Below are 24,983 nucleotides of genomic sequence, written 5' to 3'. Positions count from 1 at the left end.
GTTGTTGTGCTAGTGGTGGAATTGCTTTGTTTACCTCCGTTTTCTTTTTGACTCCGTTTTCTATATCCTCTGGTTCTTCTTCTTCTGCCAGCCAGGGATGAGTCATCGGGGCATCATCTTTGGTTCGTCTCTCCCCCTCCCCTCTTTCCCTTCCCCCCCACATCCGTAATATCCTGCGAAATATTTCTTGGATCTCTCTCTCTCTCTCTCTCTCTCTCTCTCTCTCTCTGAAATACTTCCTCTCTGTTACCTTTCTTGTTAATCTTTTCTCTCTCTCTCTCTCTCTCTCTCTCTCTCTCTCTCTCTCTCTATATATATATATATATATATATATATATATATATTATATATATATGTGTATATGTATATTTGTGTATATGTATATTTGTATGAATGTATGTTGTATGTATGTATGTATGTATGTATGTATGTATGTATATTTATAAGGTATTTGCTTATTAGTCACATTTTCTGTTTATTTTCTCTTTTCTAGGTTTCACGAATTATTATTATTATTATTATTATTATTATTATTATTATTAATAGCAGTAGTAGTAGTAGTAGTAGTAGTAGTAGTAGTAGTAGTAGTAGTAGTAGTAAGAGATGTAGTTAGTGGATTATGAAGGTGAATACAAGGTGAAAGAGGTGTGTTTGATTAACCCGATCTCGTACCGTGGGTCAGGTGAATGTAACAAATACATTTCTATATTTATCACATATTTAAATGCGAATGTCGGTCTCGCATTGCCAGTGTATATTTTTAGCTCAGGCCACCTCGATGTTTTATTATTTTTACCGGTTGTTACTTGATGTGTGTGTGTGTGTGTGTGCGTGTGTGTATGTGTGTACGTGTTGATTGAGGGAGAATGGTCAGTTTGGTGGTGTCATGTGAATATTTGATTGGGAAGGGTGAAAGAAGGCAAGGTCAAGCGCATGCGCGCACGCACATATACAGTACACACACACACACACACACACACACACACACACACACACACACACACACACACACACACACATTATATATTACATTATACATATATATGTGGATATATGTATTATATATATTGTATTTTTATTTGTTTGTTTATTTTATTTTTGATTCGGAAGCTTGTTGACCCTGAAAATTTTCTAAAACGTTTCCTTAAACGTTAAGATTTTGTTAAAACTTTTTACGCTTAAAACATTTATTTTCATATGTACTAAACCTTATCATGGATATATTGTCAACGAATGAAAATCGTCTTTTTAGTTTTCTATAAAAGAAAACTATTGAGATGGCTTAGTCTGTCCGTCCGCCCTCAGATCTTAAAAACTACTGAGGCTAGAGGGCTGCAAATTGGTATGTTGGTCATCCACCCTCCAATCATCAAACATACCAAATTGCAGCCCTCTAGCCTCAGTATTTTTTTTTTATTATATTTAAGGTTAAAGTTAGCCACAATCGTGCGTCTGGCAACGATATAAGCCAGCCCACCACCGGGCCGTGGATAAAGTTTCATGGGCTGCGGCTCATACAGCATTATACCGAGACCACAGAAAGATAGATCTATTTTCGGCGGCCTTGATTATACGATGTACAGAAAACTCGACTGCGCCGAAGAAACATCTGCGCATTTTTTACTTGTTTTTCTGATATCCGATGAACCTGGCGTAACCTTTTTCAGGCGCCTGACCTAAGTGTGTTGACCCGACAAATAGACCTTGAATTTTAAATAAGACCCGAGATTTTTCATGGCCAATACGAAGTCTTCGGAATTTCTGAGTTTCCGCTTTTGTATGAATTATGAATATGAGTTATTATCCTTGCTTTTTCTGTCAGTGCTCGTGGTGTTATTTTGTGGGTTATGTTTTTGTTGAGGTAAGGAAAGGATTTATGGGAAGATTGGTAGGTGGTGTTGTTTTAAATATATATTCGTTTGTTTTGAACATTTTTGTGAAATGGTGGTGTTATTATTATTCTTTATTTCTGTCATAATTGGTGGTATTTTTGTTAATGAAAATAATGTTTAATAGTAAAATGTATCATTATGCATTATATATGCCTTTATGTTGTTATTTTTTGTGCATTATTATTATTATTATTATTATTATTATTATTATTATTATTATTATTATACAAACGTTTATGATGTTTTTATGCATTATTATTATTATTATTATTATTATTTTTATATTATTATTATTATTATTATTATTATTATTATTATTATTATTATTATTATTATTATTATTACTATTATACAAGCGTTTATGATTTATTATTATTATTATTATTATTATTTAAACAAACGTTAATGTGGTCCTTTTTCCTGTATTATTATTATTATTATTATTATTATTATTATTATTATTATTATTATTATTATTATTATTATTATCCGCCTTCACTATCCGTCATGCAGACTCTCCCATGCATTCACACAAGAGGTACCTGAAAAGGATTATGTCATGGGCGGTGAGATCACCCACCTTCAGGAAACTCCCCCTTCTCTACTGCAGAAAGGATGGGCGCATGATGGATAAGGGGAGACGCCCCCCCCCCCTCGCGTGCCCTTTTGCAGCTCGGGCATGCGTACCCAGCCATGTGTGACCTTTGCTTAGCATTACAATGTTATTTTTTTTTTTTTTTACATATTTTCTTTGTGAGAAGCGTCTGTTGTCGGCATTTGTTTTTTTTTTTTTTTGTGTACTTTGTTTTTATTTTCGTAGTTTTTTTATATTTGTGTGTGGAATTTTTTTGTTTTTATTTCAGTGCACTTTGTTTTCATTGTCGTAGTTTTTTTTTTATATTTGTGTGTGGATTTGTTTTTGTGCAGTATGTTTTCATTGTCGTAGTTTTTTTTTGTATTTGTGGGTGGAATTTTTTGTGTGGTTTTTCTGTAATTTAGATTTACATTATGCAATTTTTTGTAATTTTTTATGCATTTTTATGTTTCATGTAATTATTCATCTACCTGATTATCTTTATTTCCATGTTGCGTTTTTTTTGTTTTGAGGTTTTTCTGTATTTTTTTATTTATATAATGCAATTTTTGTCATTTTTTTTGTATTTTTTTAGATGTATTTTTATCTTTAGTGTAATTATTTACCTGATTACCTTTAATTGCGCGAGGTATATTTCTTTGTTTTAAGTGTTTTCCAATTGGTGTGTATTTCTAAAGGGAATGCTTTTTATGCCTTTTGTGTTTACAAATACAAACAATGGAAATATTATACAAATAATTGCTATATTATGTTTTATGACATCTTTGTCAGCATAGCAATACAATGTTTGTGTGAGTCTTTAAAATATTTTTGTATATTTCAAATTTTTAATTGTTGATATCATCCGTCTTTTAGTCATTCTTCCCTCGTTATTTTATTCCTTTCCTTATTGAATTATTCGCATTTTTATACAAAATAGCATTCATTCCTGCATCTGACAAATCCCCAAGTTAATTCTAAAGAAATGTAACCTCAATAAATTATATTTGCTTTGATTTATAGTGGCGTTAAATGACTTAGCAAGGCTGTGTCTCTTTTGTTATTAACAATTCAGTTTGGTAGGTAATCAACAGCACGGCCATTACAGCACTATATATATTTATGTATATATATATATATATATATATATATATATATATATATATATACATATATATATATATATATATATATATATATATATATATATATATATATATATATATATATATATAATTTACTCAGTTTTTTCTTTGCTTCGTTTTTCTCTCAAGGACTGGTAATTATGTGGTAATGAGGTAAAGGGCATTTCTTTATGTAATAATAATAATAATGATATAATAATAATAATAATAATAATAATAATAATAATAATAATAATAATAATAACGATCTGTATAACTTTCCTGTAGAGGATTCGGGCTTCCTTTTGTATTTATTTATTAATTAGTTATGTATATATTGATTTATTTATATATTTCTTATTTATTTATTTATTAGTTTATTTTATTCCTTTATTTATAATCCATGTCTATTTTTAGACTTCATGACCTTAGTCATCACAACGCTAGTTTACCTAAGCCAATCAGTCATGTGACTTCTGTCTACGGCCCAATTATACACAATTCAGATTTATTTATCATTCATTTTCCTTCATTGTCTCACATTCTACAGCAATTTTCAGACTTGACGTTATTTACTGACCTTCGTTGGTGCATATTTGTTCAAAATTGATGTCATATTGTAATATGTCTTTTATTCGTCCTTCTTGCAGTATGTATTTTTACATCGTTCATTATTAAAATAATGCAGTTTTTCGTTATTAAAATTCCTAACCTCTTAAATATTCCTTGTTGCATCATTTGTATGACGCAAATATATATTATTATGATGTTTATGACAATGTTTACCCTAACTTTTCTTTTCTTTCCCATTAACACCTTATTTCTCTACCGTAAGGTTGCTTTAAAACACACGTCGGTAACTGTCGTACACACACATATCCAGACATGTTGCATACTAGTCGACGACTTATCGGTTGTCCTAATCAGTGCTTCGTATGGTTATCCAACAGTTGCTCGAGATTCGTTTTCCATTTAACTTGGTCGAATTGTTTTCAACTTGTTTGTGATATGTATACAACAAGTTATCGACGTGTATACGACATGTTACACTGTAGTTTGGGCACATCCTACCCTGCGCATTTTCTTAACAAAGGCCGGTTTATCTCATCAGTTCAAACATCTCTCTTGCTTACCCATCACTGCTCTTCCATTGACTTGTTTTCAACTTGTTAGTGATATGTATGCAGTAAGTTACCGACATATTTATGACATATTTCACTGTAGTTTGGCCTCATCCTAATTTGCTCATTTTGTTACCAAAGGCCGAATTATCTCTCATCAATTCATATGTCTGCCAACAAAGCTATTACCACACTGCCACAGACTTGTTTTCAACATATTTCAGATATGTATGTGATGAGTTACCAACATGTTTATGAGATGTTTTACTATAATTTGGGATCATCCTAATTTGAGCAGTTCAAATGTCTTCCAGCATTGCCATCACTGCAATGTCATTTGACTTGTTTTCAACTTGTTTGTGATATGCATGCAACAAATTACCAACATGTTTACGACATGTTGCGCATTTTGCTACCAAAGTCCGATTTATCTCTCATCAATTCGGATGTCTCTCCGACAAAGCCATCACCACCGAAATTCCTCCCCCACCCCCAACACACCCCCACCACCTTCCCCACCATTTATGTATATAGACACGTGAAAGCCGGATTTATGGTCGTCGCCTGATCCAGTCTGTCATGTTTGATATATGCTATTTGCACTGTGATAAAACATGCGTGGCTGATTTCATGTTTTCCCTTTTCCTTTTTTTAGTCTTTCCTTTTCTTCTTCATTATTCAGAAGGGAAAGTGATGTTCGTAGAGTGTGTTTAAGGTTTTGTAATCTGTGTGTGTGTCAGTTGTTGGTCGTAGGAAAAACTCTTTTTTTAGTTTTTTACAGATATTCTTCGTGCTTGTTTACGTAAGAGTTTTTTTTTCCCCTAAGTGATAGTTCTTCAGGTTTGACTAATGCTTCTAATATCTCTTTTAAGTTTTAACTAACATTCTGTGCTGTGTTTAGGCTCTTGAAGTTTTCGCTAAAATTATTTCTTTTGGCTTATTTATTGATAAATTTGTTGTAAGGGGTGGTCCTTCAGTTTTTACAAAAATGATTTTTTTATCTCGTATTTAAGTTTTTTATATATATATATATATATATATATATATATATATATATATATATATATATATATATATATATATATATATATATATATATATACATATACATTACACACACACACACTGTATATATTTATATATATATATATATATATATATATATATATATATATATATATATATATATACATACATACATACATACATATAGATACACAATACATATAGATACACAATTCCAGCATAACTAATACATTGCCTGTACCACTATACTCACAATATTATTTTCACTCTTTCATTACTGTCGATTTTTAACAGTTGATTACGCTGGGAGGCACATTTAAATGTCAGAGAGAGAGAGAGAGAGAGGGGGAGGGAAACCGCCCGACAGGAGATGAAGCCATATGCTATTTAGATTAAGTAAGGTAAAAAGTCGCTGAAAAAAAAAAAAAATTCCATTTCACTTTAATGGCCGCAGAAGGCTCTTCCCCTCCCCCTTACCCTTTCTCTAAATGTTTTATTGAATTGTACCTTCACTCTCATATATTATGCTTGAGAGAGAGAGAGAGAGAGAGAGAGAGAGAGAGAGAGAGAGAGAGAGAGAGAGAGAGAGAGAGAGAGATAATTGTGTGAGTATTACTGTAGTATGTATGAAGGCAGAGAGAGAGAGCGGGGAGGTTTTAACTGTGAAGAAATTGTAGTATGTGTGATATGAAGGCAGAGAGAGAGAGAGAGAGAGAGAGAGAGAGAGAGGAGGGGTTTAGCCTAACTGTGAAGTTGTTATTAAAGTAGGTATGAAGGCAGAGAGAGAGAGAGAGAGAGAGAGAGAGAGAGAGAGAGAGAGAGAGGCTGAACTGTGAAGATATCATTACAGTAAGGTAGAGAAAGAGAGAATTTAACAAGACACAATTGATTCTAGCACGCACAAACGGGCGCGCACGCGCGCAGTTACTATGCCCGCTCTTCTTATGTAAAAGAATCGGAATAACACCTTCCCCGTGATATCCGCTTCCCACCTCTCTCAGTGACTTCCATTTCTCTTATTTGTATCCTTTTGTTTCGATCTATTGACTTGGAAAGTCTCATTCCTCATTAACCCAGACTTCTCTCTCTCTCATTCCTCCTCCTCCTCCTCCTCCTCCCCCCCCCTCCCTATGCTGGCCTCCACATCACATCACTGGCTTAATTATTAGATCGTGATCCGGATTATTTGTTTAATTTCTTCTGTAATCGTCGTCACGCCGATGGAATGGGGGAGGAGGCGGGTGTTGAGGGGAGGGGAAGGGAAGGAGGGGTGGGGAGGTAGAGGAAGGTGGAGGGTGGGGAGCAGGGTGGGGTGAGGTATTGGAGGGGGTGGGGACGGGATGAGAGATAGAGGAAGGGGAAGGGTATAGAAGGGGGTGTGGGAGCGAGTGAGGGGGGGAGGGAGGGGAGGGGAAGAAAGAGGAAGGGGGGGAAGGGTAAGAGGTAGAGGGAAGGGGGCATTTCATCACATCGCAGCCAAAAGCGTTATTTGCTTCGAGGGCGCAGCCTTGTGTAATGATTCTCTTAAGGGGGGAGAGGGGGGTGCTGGGTTTATTGTTTATAAATCATTTATCTGTTCATGTGTATTTTAATGACTTATTCGTGTTTTTTTTATTGATTTATTCGTTTTTATTTCATGTTTATTTGTCTATTCGTGCTTGTTATAATTATTTGTTAATTAATTTTTTTTTCTAGTAATCGCGTTGCATTGGTAGGAAAAATTCGGATGTTGTTGGGCTATGAGGTTTAAATCTCTCTCTCTCTCTCTCTCTCTCTCTCTCTCTCTCTCTCTCCTCTCTCTCTCTCTCTCTCTCTCTCTCTCAGTTTACCATTTTATAAATGCAAGCAAAAATTTTTCCCAGCTTCTTATTATTTACATTTGTGAACGATATATGAGAGAGAGAGAGAGAGAGAGAGAGAGAGAGAGAGAGAGAGAGAGAGAGAGAGAGAGAGACTCTCTATCATTTATAGTTGCAAATAAACTTTCTTTACTTTTTTATCATTTATGTACGCGAACAACATTTGAGAGAGAGAGAGAGAGAGAGAGAGTGAGAGAGAGAGAGAGAGAGAGAGATACTGGATACGGACTTTCTCCTCTTCTAATGAAAGGGCCAGCTGGCGTAGTCAGAAGGTCCGTTTTTGCATTGAAAATGAAAGTCCAGGGAAAGGCAAAAGATGAGGAAAAAAGGAAAAATTTTTTTACGCATATAGCAAGACGCTATTACCTAGCAACTTTCATATGGTATGGGGTAATAGAGTCATTCTAACCTTTCCTTATCTATATATATATATATATATATATATATATATATATATATATATATATATATATATATATATATATATATATATGTAGTGTATATAACATATATTATATATATATATATATATATATATAAATATATAATATATATATATATATATATATATATATATATATATATATATATATATATATATATATATATATATATATATATATATATATATATATATATATATATAGTTCTTCTCTTGGTTGACTGTACCATCGGCCTCCTGAAGAGAGGTTTTGGAAGTTATGATTTAAAAGATGACTCAGTTACGTAATGGAATTCGTCAGTCATTTTGAAAGCAGCTTTACCAAAGCTTTCTTTACCATAAATTCTGATTGTATGATATTCCACAATTTTCTGGTAGGGTAAAATTCTACAATTTCCTGATAGGCTGAAATTCCAGTTTCCATGAGAGAGAGAGAGAGAGAGAGAGAGAGAGAGAGAGAGAGAGAGAGAGAGAGAGAGAGAGAGAGAGAGAGAGCTTTCCATATTAATTCCATGACATGATTCGCCATGTCTCAACGTCAAAAGAAGCGTTGCTGTCTGTTCCCTGACCATCTTTATTGCGACGATAAAAAATAAGGACACGTATAATTACGAAGTATCAGTTTATAAAAATACATTGTACATTTCTTTATCGGTGCTCCTTATTATTATGCGCTGTTGTATATTATTATTATTATTATTATTATTATTATTATTATTATTATTATTAGCAGTGTCATTATTATAACTTTTTATCTCGTGTATCCAAATTTTGTGTAATTGTATTGTATCTACCTTGCCTGTTTATAGATATGGTCCTGGGATAAATTTAAGTATATTATTATTATTATTCGGTAAACACCTTTTCCAAGACAAACATTTACGTATGCCTTGCTAAATATTTTCAGTGGGGATAGAAAAAAATTCCTTCAAAAATGAGCGAATTATTATTATTATTATTATTATTATTATTATTATTATTATTATTATTATTATTATTATTATTATTATTATTATTATTATTATTCGTTAAAACACCTTTTCCAATAGAAGAATTCGCGTATGCCTTGCTAAATATTTTCAGTATAAAAAATATTCAACACCTTTTCCAATAGAAGAATTCTCGTATACCTTGCCAAATATTTTCAGTATAAAAAAAATTCTTTTATAAAAGATCGACTTCACACACACAAAAAAAAAATCTTCCAAAAAACGAGCAACTTTCTTATACCCAACTCAAAATTATTACACTTCTTCTTTCCCGAAATTTCAATAACCTCAGGGAAGCGTTCCTCCGTGACCGGGTCCTGTCGGGAGTAAATACAAAAACGTTATGTAAATTATCAACCCCCCTCCCCCGTTCCCCTTCCCGTTCTCTCTCTCTCTCCTCCTCCGACCCCCTCCCAAATTGCCCGTCCCGGTAAAAAAAAAAAAGTGCCAGCTGGCTCATGCTCGGGTCAAAGGTCGAGCTAGCATCTTTCCGCCCCGTCTTTGTCAGTTTTAAAGTGATTCGTTCTCTCTCTCTCTCTCTCTCTCTCTCTCTCTCTCTCTCTCTCTCTCTCTCTCTCTCTCTATCTCTATATATATATATATATATATATATATATATATATATATTTCAGTTTTCAGTTATTTGTTCTCTCTCTCTCTCTCTCTCTCTCTCTCTCTCTCTCTCTCTCTCTCTCTCTCTCTCTGGGCCGCTAAGTAAACACTTGACATGACCTTTTTTCGCTTTCCCAGTTTCACTGAACCAAGAGGACGAGAAAGATTAAAGAGAGAGAGAAAAAGAGAGAAGAGGAAGGAGAAGAGCAGCTTAAATTGACGGGGTAGTAGGAGAGGATGGAAGGAGGGGGAGGGCGAGGGGAGGGAGAAGCAAATGGCCCTTTCCCCCCCTGCCAAAAAAAATAGTAAATGGATCCTGGGAACTAAAGGAAATTTGATGGAAATTGAGCCGGTGTTACAGATGAGTTTTTTTTTGTGATTGTTTTGTGTGTGTGTGTGTGTGTGTGTGTGTGTGGTTCTGACACTGTGTGTATGTTTTTGTGTATGTAAGATTTATTTATTTCATCTGGCCGGTGTATGTATGTATGTTTGTATGTATGTATGTATGTATGTATGTATCCGTTTTGTTTGCTTTCATCTGGCTAGTATATGTATGTATGTATGTTTGCATGTATGCATTCATTTGATTTCCTCTGGGCGGTATATGTATGTATATATGTACTGTATGTATGTGTATATATTGTTGAGAAAATTAAATTGCAAAGATATATGGACTAACAATATAAATAAATAGGGAAGTAGAGAACAATGAAATAAGTCATTGAAGAGAGAGAGAGAGAGAGAGAGAGAGAGAGAGAGAGAGAGAGAGAGAGAGAGATGGTCTTGGAGGCGTCTGGCCGAGTGAGTCTGAATGAAGAAATGAGATAAGAGTATTTTCGTTTTCTTTGCGAAAGGAAGTCCCAATATATATTGAAGCCCGTTTTCTGTGACTTCTGTCTGATAACGGGTTGGTTCCTATTTGAAGTCGGCTATCATTCTCTTTCCCCTTTCTTATTATTTTATTTTTTTTAATTTTTAGTGTTTCTTGTTCGTTTCTTTTGTGTACCGAGGGAAAAAAGGCATTATTTTGCATTCATCATTTATTTTTGGTTAGGTACATTTTGGTATTGCAAAAGTGAAGAGTTAGGGAAAGGTGTCTTGCAATTATATAATAGGTAGATTTGCAAAAGTAATCATGATTTAGGTATTAAATATAATACACAGTGGGTAGTAATGTCAGTTTCTAATGAAGAGCATATATTGTTTATTGTATGATATGCAATTTTTTTTATTGTTTTTATATTAACTTTAATACGTTGTCTACTTTATGAAGCTGTCTATTTTTGATTACTTGGAGAATGATAAAATTTTAATATTAAAATTTATTTTTTAACAGGAACCTAGTAAATGAATCCTAAAAAAAAATAAAAAGTGTTTTAAGTAATTATAACTAACAATATTGTTCATTTCCCATGTTATGCTTATGTATTTTCCAGAAAATTCAGCCAAGAATCTGTAAGTGCCATTATTATGTGAATTAATTTTCCATATTATACTTATATATATATATTCCTAAATATTCAACCAAGAAACTGTAACTACTATTATTTTGTGAATTCATTTCCCAAATTATACTTATATATTTTCCTGAAAATTCAACCCAGAAACTGTAACTGCCATTATTTTGTGAATTCATTTTCCATTTACTTATATATTTTCTCGAAATTTCAGGTCGAATATAATTGTACTAAACACACACGACTTTTACCATTATAAATCCTGAACATTTTTTCTATTTTCTTTTCAGGTGAGCACCTGTTTGGAAGACCCAGAGACGTTCCAGTGCATTAGACAGAGCTGGTCAGTAATCTGGAATGTTTTCTTGTATTTATGTTTTTTGTATTATTAGTGTATTCTTTCTTATTATTTATTTAATAATAAATCAAACAACAAAATATAAATAAAGTGTCATAGTGAAGATGTTATTGCCAGACCTGGTCATTGGAGTTTTTAAATTGTCAGTTATAGCTAAAAGCTTTGAAATATCTGAATAAAAATCTTGTCTGAGTTTAGCCGAATGTTTTGGGAATTGGAACTTGTAAGTGGATGAAAGTGTTCAGTATTTCGTTGGCGCATATGCTTTACGATGAAACTGTTTCTGTGTGTGTAATTTCACACACGCACATACACACACATGTATGCACATGTACACATGCATATATATACTGTACATACATACATACATACATACATACATACATACATACATACATACATACATACATACATACATACATACATACATATATATATATATATATATATATATACATACACACAAACACACGCATTTCATATATGTATGTATGTATATGCACATACACACACACGCATTACCTATATATATATACACACACATATATATATATATATATATATATATATATATATATATCTATATATATATATATATATACATATATATATATATATATATATATATATATATATATATATATATATATATATATATATAAATAAATAAGTATGCATGCATGTATGTGCGCGCATGCGCTTTCGACTGCATACGTGGCTGCGCCCACCTCCGTGTGGCGTGGGCTTGCGGTCATACGGCATACACGGGGCATACACGGACTCGCGATATCAAGCGGGTATTTCCTTTTAGCGTGTCTGGCTTCTAAAGTAATAGCATACCTCAGTTTGCCTCTTGCCCTCAAGTGACTGAAGCAGGTATGAAAACCCCAGGGGGGAGGTGGTTAACGTTCCCGGGTCCTCCACCTAGGTTTCTCGGATCGAGTTTCTGGGGATTGGAGGTTTTTATTGTCCTGGGTGAATTTCAGATATATATATATATATATATATATATATATATATATATATATATATATATATATATATATATATATATATATATATTATATATGTGTGTGTGTATGCGTGCTTGCTTGCGTGCTTGCTTATAATCACTCTTACACGTGTTTTTTTTTTATATATCAAGCACCACTTAGAAGAAATGAAACGCTGCTGTAGATCCTGACTGGTATCCGCTATATTGTTAACTAAGCCATCTTTAGAGGGCCGATACAAAGCTGGATACAGAGCGGTAGAAATTCATAATACACACACACACACACACATATATATATATATATATATATATATATATATATATATATATATATATATATATATATATGCTAGCTGCACAGTAGGCTACATATGAACATACAAACGGGGGGTGTATTATTATTATTATTATTATTATTATTATTATTATTATTATTATTATTATTATTATTATTATTCAGAACATGAACCCTATTCATATGGAACAAGCCCACCACGGGGGCCACTGACTTGAAATTCAGGATTTCAAAGAACATTTCAGGGTTCATTAGGAAGAAGTAACAGAAAGCAACACTTTCCGGCATTTGAAATCCACATTATTATTATTATTATTATTATTATTATTATTATTATTATTATTATTATTATTATTATTATAGAACACGAACCTTATTCCTATGGAACAACCCCACCACCGGGGCCACTGACTCGAAATTCCAGCTTTCAGAGAATATTACGGTGTTCATTTGAGAGAAGTAACAGAAGGCCACACTTTCCCATACTTAAAATCCTTCCACCCTTACGCACCCACAATCCGTAACCTTTTAATTAAGGCCAGGCATCTTTTTTTGCGTTGTCGAACAGTTAGTGTCAGGCATAGTTTGTATTCCGCACATTTCTCGTTCCCTTTCTCTTTCGCTCGCAACAACCCAGCACCGCCGTGTGTTTGTGTGTGTGTGTGTGTATGTATGTGTGGCATTTTTGCATGGTTGTGTATGTGTGTGTGCTTGGTATTTTTGCATGGTTGTGTATGTGTGTGTGCTTGGTATTTTTGCATGATTGCGTATGTGTGTGTGTGGCATTTTTGCATGATTGTGTATGTGTGTGTGTATGTGTGTGTGGCATTTTTGCATGATTGTGTATGTGTGTGTGTGGCATTTTTGCATGATTGTGTATGTGTGTGTGTGGCATTTTTGCATGATTGTGTATGTGTGTGTGTGGCATTTTTGCATAATTGTGTATGTGTGTGTGTGGCATTTTTGCATGATTGTGTATGTGCATGATTGTGTATGTGTGTGTGGCATTTTTGCATGATTGTGTATGTGTGTGTGTGGCGTTTTTTCATGATTGTGTATGTGTGTGTGTGGCATTTTTGCATGATTGTGTTTGTGTGTGGCATTTTTGCATGATTGTGTATGTGTGTGTAGCATTTTTGCATGATTGTGTATGTGTGTGGCATTTTTGCATGATTGTGTACGTGTGTGTCATTTTTGCATGATTGTGTATGTGTATGTAGCATTTTTGCATGATTGTGTATGTGTGTGTGGCATTTTTGCATGAATATGTATGTGTGTGTGGCATTTTTGCATGATTGTGTATGTGTGTGTGTGGCATTTTTGCATGACTGTATGTGTGTGGCATTTTTGCATGACTGTGTATGTGTGTGTGTGTGGCATTTTTGCATGATTGTGTATGTGTGTGTGTGTGGCATTTTTGCATGATTGTGTATGTGTATGTGTGTGTATCTGTGTATCTAAGAGACTGTTTCAGTTGCTGCTCTGTTCTGCTCTTTCTTGTGGTGTGATGGTAGAAGGGTTGTGTGTGTGTGTGTGAGTGCGTGTGTGTTTGTGTTTGTTAGTTTGTGTGTTTGCGTCATACGCGAAGTTGCTTGATTTTGGGGGATGAATGAATGGGAACGTTTTGCAGCCATTCATTTGTTTATTGAATATTTTTTAAATTGTCTTTTCTTTATTGAGTTTTTATAATTATTTATATATTTGATGTTTTGTTTCGTTTTCTTGGATGTAGCCTACCCATACTGATATTCATACTGGGGTATATCTATCTATCTTTCTATCATATATTTACATATATATGTATATATACAAATATATATAGTTTAATATATATATACATATATACACATTTACATATACATACATAAACATATAAATATTTGTATGACCTTTTACTGTTAAAATTTCAACCTCAAACTTTCAGGCTGTGAACAAGCGATGATGCAATAGCTGTGACCTTTTAATTTCTCCTTTTCCTCAAACTACAAGCCTTGAATCCAGATGAGAAACATATGAAGACACCCTTTCATTCATTCATTCATTCATAAGTTGAATAAACTTGGTAGTAGTATTTTAGATGCTGATTAGCTTTCTGTCATCCTTTCTTTAGCTTTTATATCGTAGGTCTGGAAATTTATCACCTTTTATACAGGTTTTGGTAAAAAAAAACCCACAGAGAAAAAAAAGTTGGTAATTGAAAAGTGTAAATAACAAAAGTTGAGATTGTGCAAAAAAAAAAAGTTTGTCAATGAAAAGTGTAAATAACAAAAGTTGAGATTGTGAAAAAAAAAAAGTTTATTAACGAAAAGTGTAAATAACAAAAGTTGAGATTGTGGAAAAAAAAAGTTTGTCAATAAATAGTGTAAATAACAAAAGTTGAGATTGTGGAAAAAAAGAAGTCTGTCAGTGAAAAGTGTAAATAACAAAAATTGAGATTGTGATTTTTGCGTAATCATTTTGTAAATGTCCCTGTGAAGTCCATCAATTCAGGCAAATATATTTTTTTCTCGTGAATCAGAGAAAAAACTCAGGTCCATAAAAATTGAAAATGACAAAAGTTAAGACTGAAATTAGCTCAGTTAATTTTTTTGAATGTCCTTGTGACGTCGAGGAATTCAGGCAAAAATATATCTCGTGAATGTTCCTTTAATGCACAAGAGTCCTGACACTTGAAGCAACGGCCGCCTTACCTGCGTATACTCTCCCAGAACCGAGTAAATCCCACTAATGAGGAGAAACTTGTCTCGTTTCTATTTATTTACCTGTTGTTGAATCAACTTCTTCTTTTTCTCCCACCTCAGTCCAGTGATCTGTTTCCTCTTTAGAAAGCAGTCCTCATTTTATTTTGATAGTTTACTTCCATTTTATCTACTGTATTTATGTATTAATTTTTTTAACTTAATTTTTCTTCGTTTTCTTCCTTCTTATTCTAGTGATGTTTCCTCTTCTTCAGAAAGCAAGTCTCTTTGTATTTTAGTAATATACTTACATTTTTATCTACTTATTTATTAATTTGTTAATGTATTTTTTTCTCTTTTAATAAGTGGGATTTCTTCTTTATATGTTTTCCTTTACCTCCTCTTACTTCTTCCTAATGAACACCATATTCTTTGGAAGCTTGAATTTCAAGTCACTGGCCCCTGTGGGCTTGTTCCATATGAAAAGAGTTTATCTTATGAATAATAATAATAATAATAATAAAAATAATAATAATAATAATAATAATAATAAGTGTAAACAGCATCCAGTTTGGGACGACGGTGAAAATGTGCATCTTATAATAAAAATATTTAAGGCTCATCACAGTGCCAATGTATGCCTCATATAATAGAGATATTGAAGGTTACTTACAGTGCCACGGTGTGCTCCATATATAAAAAAAATAACATTCTTTAAAGTGTCACAGTGTTAATCACAGAACAAGGTGGCACCCGTTTGACCCTCCCGCCAGTTTTGGCATTGCATGACCTCATTATAATGCACTCCTGGTAACTGGGCAGAGATTACGACTAAGACCTGTTGCACGTGAGAGAGAGAGAGGGGGGGAGAGGGAGGGAGGGGGACCAGCAAACAACGTAATACCTCTTAATGATTTAATAACCCAAATTTATTAGTAGCTTTCAGTTACTTAAAGCAACCGTTCGAATACGCTGATGTTATGTGACAGGGACGAAAGGTTTGTCATGAATTTTGAAATGTCACGCGATACAGTGGAAGATGGATGTTGGTTTCGTAAGTTAAAATAGAATTTTTTTTGGGGGGGTGTGGGGAGTTTTTCTGGACGTCATGATAGTTCCAGGAGAAGTTTTCGTGTTGTCGAGGCGTGATCATTATTACTCTCTCTCTCTCTCTCTCTCTCTCTCTCTCTCTCTCTCTCTCTCTCTCTCTCTCTCTCTCTCTCTCAACACACACTCACACACACACATATGTTCTCTCTCTCTCTCTCTCTCTCTCTCTCTCTCTCTCTCTCTCTCTCTCTCTCTCTCCCTCCTCACATGTATTTCTCTCTCTCATCCCGTCACATATGTTTCTCTCTCTCTCTCTCTCTCTCTCTCTCTCTCTGCGGACAGATAACCTTCAAGGCAAGCTATCCGTCTTATGCAGAACTCGCCTCACGATGTGGCAATGCATAACTACGCCTATTATTCTTCATTTTCCTTGACATTATTTAGATCGACTTGGCATTTGGAAAAGGGCCCAAGTAATCGCTCCTGCGGGAGGCCTCTGCTCAAGTGTTGGAGTGTTATAGCCTTTTAACCCTCATTCCCTATCTCGTTAAGGGTGATTATCCCATTTTCTTTTGGTGTTTACATTGGGTGACGCCAGAGGAGTTAATCTCATAGTCGATTAGCAGGGCATAAAGCAGGAGTTGAGTTGGTTCTTGCCTTTTTTGCTTGATTTTTTTTTTATGTTACTTATGTATTAATTTTGAATTTTTTTGATGAAAAATTCTTTTGTCTATAGAAATCTTGTATTAATGTTGAAGCCTTGTTATGCAAAACATTTATGGTTTTTAAATTGTAATAAAAATATCTTGAGATGAATATATTTTTTTTCCTCGGTTTTGTTAGGAAATAGTTTTATTCCAAAATTTGGTCTTGTGCAGAAAATATCCTTGCGTTTGTCGTCAAAGTATTTGTGATTTATAGGTGCCTAGGAAATATTTATAGTTTTCTTTTGTATCATAATGAACACATTTTGATTACTTGAGTTTAATATTAAAGGTGTGTATAGTTTTTAATTTATAGTTTTTATATAGTCGTATTTTGTGCATCTTAAAATCATTCACGATCTTTCGTGCTTAAAAGTATTCACAATCTTCTTGTACCTTATTAAGAATATGTATTGTGTTCAAGTTGACATTTTATGCTGTTTTTATCTTATCAAATGAAGACAGAGGCATTAATAGTGTTCATTCTGAATAATAATAATAATAATAATAATAATAATAATAATAATAATAATAATAATAATAATAATAATAATAATAATAGTAATAATAATACGGTGACGTAAAAGAATAGTAGATTAGAAATAACTAAGGAGGAGGGTGGCGGACGCCCACCCCCTCCCCTTTAGTTATTTCTAATGACTGTCCCCGAGGGCGGCACTCTGGCATCTTTTGAGCAGGTCTGGTCAGGCACAGTTCTAGATTTTCTAGCATGTTAGCGAATTCGCTTCAAACAAAGCTCGCCGGGTTCCATTGTAAATCTGCTGTGTTGTTTTTGTTTTAGCTTTATGGAATAAAATAAATGATTGAGATGTTACGGTTTAAAATGTGCGTTTAAATTTCATCACTTTAGTAATTTTTTGGACGGGAATGGGGTGGCACTTTCAGAGTCCGCCCCGGGCGCCAGTAACGCTGGTTACGCCACTGCATTTCTAAAACAATATATTATAATAGAAATACACATTTCTGAAATATGACGACAAGCAAAATACTCTTGAAAGACGTTCATTTCCTCTAAGATATAATGACGTAAGCATATAAAAAAGCATTAGTAATATTCCTTTCCAAATGGTGGTGACGTCATCATTTTATTCCAACTCGAGGAGGTAACTAAGAAAACCTCCTTTACTTTTGATTCCCGGAAAACAAACCTTAGAAGAATCTAATAGAATCTTAGAATCTTTGAGACTCAAGTATAAAGATTAAAGAAACTTCTACAGTCCTGTATGTGTGTGTGTGTGTGTGTGCGCGCGCGCCATAGGATTTCTGAGAATCAAGTATAAAGATTAAAGAATTCTCTACAGGTCCTGTTTGTGTGCTTGCGCAAGTGTGTGTGCGCGCGCGCGTATGGGTCGGTGTGTGTGTGTGTGTGTGTGTGTGTTTGGAAAATGTCGTCTGCTGCTGACTGTCTTACATTCTTGTTCGTGACATCAACTGGTCATATCTTTCCCTTGAGAGGAATTGTGTGCAGACAAATGTTTTAATCTTGCAGACTCTCTCTCTCTCTCTCTCTCTCTCTCTCTCTCTCATTTTGCGAGTTAGTGCTTGGATATGTGAACTGCGTATAGGAACCTGTTTTCGAAGTGTTTGATGACGTGAGTTGTTTGAATTTTGTGTGTTTGAATTTTATGTGTTTTAATATTATGTGACTTTGAATTTTATGCTAGTGAATTTATCTGCTTGAAATTTATGTGAGTGTTTGAATTTTGTTTGAATTTTATGTTAGTGTTTGAATTTTACATGCGAGTTTTTGAACATTAGTGAGTGTTTGAATTTCATGTGAATATTTGAATTTTGTGTGAATGTTTGAACGTTATGTTAGTGAATAAATGTGCGTTTGAATTATATGTTAAGTGAATTTTATGTGAGTTTGAATTTTATGTGGGTTTGATTTTTAGGTTAGTAAATTTATGTTTGAATTTTATTAGATTGTTTGAATGTTAGGTTAGTGAATTTGTGTGTTTGAATTGTATGTGAATCTTTGATTTTATGTGTTTGAATTTTTTGTATTTTTTAATTTTATGTGACTGTTTTCCTATGTGCTTTTTAAATCGTATATTGATTTTAATTTTAATTTCGATATCTGAGTCTTTACATACGAGTCAGAGAGTCATTGCGTTATGTGCGCAAAATATATATATATATAATTATATATATTTATTTATATATATATATATATATATATATATATATATATATTAATGTATATATATATATATATATATATATATATATATATATATATATATATATATATATATATATATATATATATATATATATATATATATATATATATATATATATATATATATATATATATATATATATATATATATATATATATATATATATATATATATATATATATATATATATATATATATATGGTCCTTTCGGTGTGTGTGTGTGTGTGTGCGTGTGCGCGTGCGCCATTTTTGATAGGCCGTGACCTTGAGGGAAGAGCCTCCGACGGGGTGGATAATGACTGACTTCGGACTGACCTTCAGGTATATAACCTCCTTCCTTGCTCCTCCTCCTCCACCTCCTCCTCCTCCTCCTCCTCCTCCTCCTCCTCCTCCTCCTCCTCCTCCTCTCTCTCTCTCCTCCCTTTTATTCCTCTCTTCGTTCCCCAAGTCAGCTCCTTCCAGTTCTCTCTCTCTCTCTCTCTCTCTCTCTCTCTCTCTCTCTCTCTCTCTCTCTCTCTCTCATTCACCTCCTCCTGTTTCCTCCTCCTCCTCCGTCACGTCCACGTCAGAATACCTCTTTCTCTCGAATACCTCTCTCTCTCTCTCTCTCTCTCTCTCTCTCTCTCTCTCTCTCTCTCTCTCTCTCTCTTCTGTCTCTCTCTTCTTGTCTGTTGTGTTTCATCCTCTTCGAAAAAGAGTGACGTAATGGTGATGTTATTATTATTATTATTATTATTATTATTATTATTATTATTATTATTATTACTAGCCTTTGTTTCATTTCCATGTCTGTTATCAGTTTTATTTTGCCTAACTTTTTTCCCCTCTTACTTTCGTTGTCTCTTTTATTTATTTTTACTATTTACACATTTGTATTTTCTTTTGTTATTCCGATTTCTCCAGTCATCCTTTTTATTAATACTTCTGTTATCTCCCTTTCACTCTCTCCTTTATCTCTCCCTCCCCATCTCTTTGTTTTCAAGTCTATCCCGATTTTGATCAAGCTTTGCCATTCTCCAGTCATATTTTTTACCTTCACCTTTCATCAGCTTTTCTCTTATCCTCCTTTCACTATCTCCTTATTCGCTTTCCCCCCCCTTTCCCCCTTCTCTCCCCTCCTTTTCCTCTTCCTCTCTTCTTCCCCCGCCTCCATCTCGGTTGTCTGGTTTACTGTGATATTTACCAATCTTTGCCATTCATCAGTCATCTTATTTTTACACCTTCACTGTTGATCAACTTTTCTCTTATCTTCCTTCCACCATCTCCTGGTTTGCTAACCCCCCCCCTTTCCTTCTCTCTTTCCCCTCCCTCTCTTCTCCCCACTCCATCTCTGTTTTCTGGTTTATTCTAGTTTTTATTTTCCATTATATTTTTTACCTTCACTTTTCATCAGGGTTTCTCTTTTCCTCCTTTCACTATTTCCTTATTCGCTTTCCCCCTCCCCTCCCTTCCCTCCTCCACTCCCCTTCCCTTTCGTCCTCCTTTCTTTCCACTTCCCTTTCCTCCTCCCTTCTTTCCACTTCTCTTTCCTCCTCCCTTCTTTCCACTTCCCTTTCCTCCTCCTTTCTTTCCACTACCCTTTCCCCCTCCTTTCTTTTCACTTCCCTTTCCCCCTCCTTTCTTTCCAGTACCCTCCCTTTAGTCACACCTTTCTTTCCACTTCCCTTTCCTCCTCCTTTCTTTCCACCACCCTTTCCCCCCTCCTTTCTTTCCACTTCCCTTTCCCCCTCCTTTCTTTCCAGTACCCTCCCTTTACACCTTTCTTTCCACTTCCCTTTCCTCCTCCTCCTCCTCCTCCTCTTCTTCTCTTCTCTTCAGGAATCCTCCAATCAGTCTTTTCTCTCTGGAAGCCAAAAGTAAGACACTCCTTTCAAACTGCATCGCGTTCGGGCAAAATTTGCAGCAGTGAGAATATACGGTTTTTGTTGGTGCAATTCTTTCCATAGACTCTTTTCTCAAGGAAAGAGAGATGATGATTTATGAAATTATCATCATCGTGAAAATGTGCTAGTATAGAGAGGCTTCCCCCTTTCTCTCTCTCTCTCTCTCTCTCTCTCTCTCTCTCTCTCTCTCTCTATATATATATATATATATATATATATATATGTGTGTGTGTGTGTGTGTGTGTGTTATGTTACACAACACACACACATATCTCTCTCTCTCACTCTCTCTCTCTCTCTCTCTCTCTCTCTCTCTCTCTCTCTCTCTCTCTCTCTCTCTCTCTCTCTCTCTCTCTATATATATATATATATATTTACAAAAGCACTTTTTTCATTTAACTGATCTGCTTTCTTTAGTGAAAAGCTGCTAAGATTCTCTCTCTCTCTCTCTCTCTCTCTCTCTCTCTCTCTCTCTCTCTCTCTCTCTCTGCTGCGTACGAGGAAGGCTGCGGCCTGCGGAGTACCTTAAACGTATGGCTGCATTATTACGTTCTTGTCCAAGGCCACTCTATCCTGAAGGACCGCCTCCTTCAAGGTCTCCTACTAAGGGCCTCCCGGTCCCTGTGACGTTTCTGCTGACGGAGGAACGACGGATGATGATAAATGTCTGGAATTAGTTGAGCTTATTCTCTGTTTCATTCGTTCCTTTGCGTTTTCTATGTCTTGTAATGGTTTCCTTTATTTTATTGTTTCGTTCGTTTGTTCTTTGTGTTTTCTGTTAATTATAATGTTTTTTATTCTTTATTTCTTCGCTGTGTTTTCTGCACATTGTAATGGTTTGTTTTCATATTATTTCTTTAATTTCTTCTTCGTGTTTTCTGTATATTATGATGGTTTGTTATTGTATTATTTCGTTCATTTCTTCTCGTGTTTCTGTATCATATAATGGTTTGTTTATTATTGTTTCGTTCGTTTGTTCTTCGTGTTTGCCGTGTATTATAATGGTTTGTTTTACATTATTCCATTAATTTCATCCCTGTGATGTATATAGGATACATTAATTTTTTTTTTTAGATTGTTGCACCGTCGAAAGTGTGTTAATTTTGTATATGTGATTGGATGTACACACACACACACACACACACACACACACACACACACACACACACACACACACACACACACACACTTAAAATTTGTTACTCTACCTCTTGCATTTTTTCAGTGAACTATAATTTTTTTTTGTACATATTCTTCATTTGATTTATTGAAATTTATTACTTTACCTCTTGCATTTTTCACTGATCTGTTCATTTCATATATATATATATATATATATATATATATATATATATATATATATATATATATATATATATATATATATATATATATAATACATATAAATATAAATATGTATGTATGTATGAATAGTATCGAGAGCCAGGGACAAAACGTAAAATTCTCTCTCTCTCTCTCTCTCTCTCTCTCTCTCTCTCTCTCTCTCTCTCTCTCTCTCTCTCTCTCTCTCTCTCTCCCTCTGTTTTTGGTATGCGACCTCAAACATTTCGCTTAGGAAAGAAAGAGTCGACACAAGGGAGATAAAAAAAAGAGAGATCATTTAATGACTTCACTGTTTAATGGTGGGAAGAGAGAGATGTTCTGCCCCCATTGTTAGTTAGTGTTGTTGTAGTTATGATGTTGTTCTAGAGCCGATGTGGTTGTTTTGCGCTTCAATCTTTGTTTTGGGGTTTTGTTGTAGGTGTTGTGGACGTGGTTATTATTATTATTATTATTATTATTATTATTATTATTATTATTATTATTATTATTATTATTTTGTAGAAGACTTTTTCTGTTTTCCGCAATAAGGAAAATAGAAAAAGTCTTCTACAAAATGAATGCAGCTGAAGCAGCAATGATATTCAATAAAACCTGTTTAAAAGAGGGTCTGCTGCCAAATTATATTATTATTATTATATTATTATTATTATTATTATTATTATTATTATTATTATTATTATTATTAATATTATTGTTATTATTATTATTATTATTATTATTATTATTATTATTATTATTATTATATGCCCACTCTTGTCTTGGATATTATTATTATTATATTATTGTAAATATCATTCTTGTGTGGTTTTCACATTATTATTATTATTATTATTATTATTATTATTATTATTATTATTATTATTATTATTATTCTCAGTTCCAGAGGTCCTTTATTCCTCACACTGTCGGACTGTGGAACAGTCTCCCTGAGGATGTCGTGCAGTTGGCAAACTTCCAAAGTTCAAGCGAAGGTGAAGGCATTACTACCCTAATGATTTACTTACCTTTTCATTTATTTATTAATTTGCTGAATTTTTTTTTTTTTTTTGATAAGTAAGATCTCTTCTTTTTGTATTTCCCTTTACCTCCTTTTACTTCTTTCTAATGAACATAATGTTCTTTTGGAAGCTTGAATTTGAAGTCAGTGGCCCCTGTGGTGGGGCTTGTTCCATATGAAGAGGGTTCATCCTCGGAATAATAATAATAATAATAATAATAATAATAATAATAACATCCGTTCATGACACACACACAAACACATACACACACACACAAGTCATCGCTGGCAACAAACTCCTCATCGTCTCTTATGGACTGTAAATTCAGACTGGTTAGTCCACTTGTACGACAGACCAGCAGTAGCTTTGTTTGTGAAGAACCTGTGGGAGGGGCCGGGGAAGGGAAGGTGAGGGGTAGGATAGGGGAAGGGGAAGGAGGAGGGGGAAGGGAGGGGAGGGAGGGAGAATTTAGGGGAGAGGAGGGGAAGGTGAGGGTAGGGGAGGAAGAAGGGAAGGGAGAGGAGGGAGGGAGAATTTAGGGGAGAGGAGGGGATGGTGAGGGTAGGGGAGGAATAGGGGAAGGGGAAGTGAGGGTAAGGGGGAGGGTTCAGGGAGTGGTGGGGTGGTGGAATGGATGGGGAGGGTAGGGAGGGAAAGAAGGGATAGAGGAAGTGAGGGGGGGGAAGGGAAGGTGGGGGAAAGGGAGAGGAGGGGAAGGAAGGGAAGGGGATAGGGGAAGGGGAAGAGGACGGGGCCATTGGGAACTCCTTTGGGCGACTCCGGGGAAGGATCTCTGTCGTTCAACTTCACTGCAGGAGGTGTGGCAGATGGGTAGGACCTGGTAGGACCTTATAAGAGGTGTAGGACTCCGCGGAAGGACTCCAGGAGGGTCTGAAAGTATAATACCTAGGATTGGAGGGATTTAAGCTGATTGGCAGAGGGCCTCTTATGGTAAACGGAATTATCTTCATTATTTTTCTGTTCGTGGGAATAGGTTTTAATTTTATCATTTTGGTTTGTTCTTGTTGTTGTGTGTTCGTTGTTTTTGGTTAAGAAACAACAACTTGTAAATATTTTATGGTTTATTTTTGCTCTTGCTAGTTTTTTTTTCTCAGTGTTTTATTATGTAAAAAACAGAATTGTAAATATATTTACGCCATACTTTTTTGTTCCGTTACTTGAAATCCTCTCATCATCATAAACAAAATTGTTTTTGTTTTTAATTTTATTGTAATTTAGATGTCTTTTTTTATTTTGTTGTCCCTCTTGAAATAAAATGTATTTTTTATTTACTGCTTACCATTCTTTCTGCGAACTCACATAGTTTTTTGTGAAAAAATTGTTTTTGTTTACTGGATATACGTTTACTGTTTTTG

The 24,983-nt window shown here is 34.4% G+C and overlaps 1 protein-coding gene across 2 annotated transcripts in view; it reads left to right on the top strand.

Annotated features, from left to right (window-relative positions):
- The window catches only part of LOC136850783 (uncharacterized), a 293,749-nt gene that overhangs the window by 89,452 nt on the left and 179,314 nt on the right, over nucleotides 1-24,983 (top strand). The window contains exon 3 of one of the 2 annotated variants that reach the window (XM_067124733.1): nucleotides 11,387-11,439. The exons of the other annotated variant lie outside the window; for it this stretch is intronic. The gene's annotated coding sequence lies outside the window, so the exon portion shown is untranslated. The remainder of the gene's footprint in view (nucleotides 1-11,386; nucleotides 11,440-24,983) is intronic. 2 annotated transcript variants of the gene reach the window in all.

This window comes from Macrobrachium rosenbergii, chromosome 22, assembly GCF_040412425.1.
Source record: "Macrobrachium rosenbergii isolate ZJJX-2024 chromosome 22, ASM4041242v1, whole genome shotgun sequence".
Classification (NCBI taxonomy): domain Eukaryota; kingdom Metazoa; phylum Arthropoda; class Malacostraca; order Decapoda; family Palaemonidae; genus Macrobrachium; species Macrobrachium rosenbergii.
This window is presented reverse-complemented; position numbering and strand designations above follow the sequence as displayed.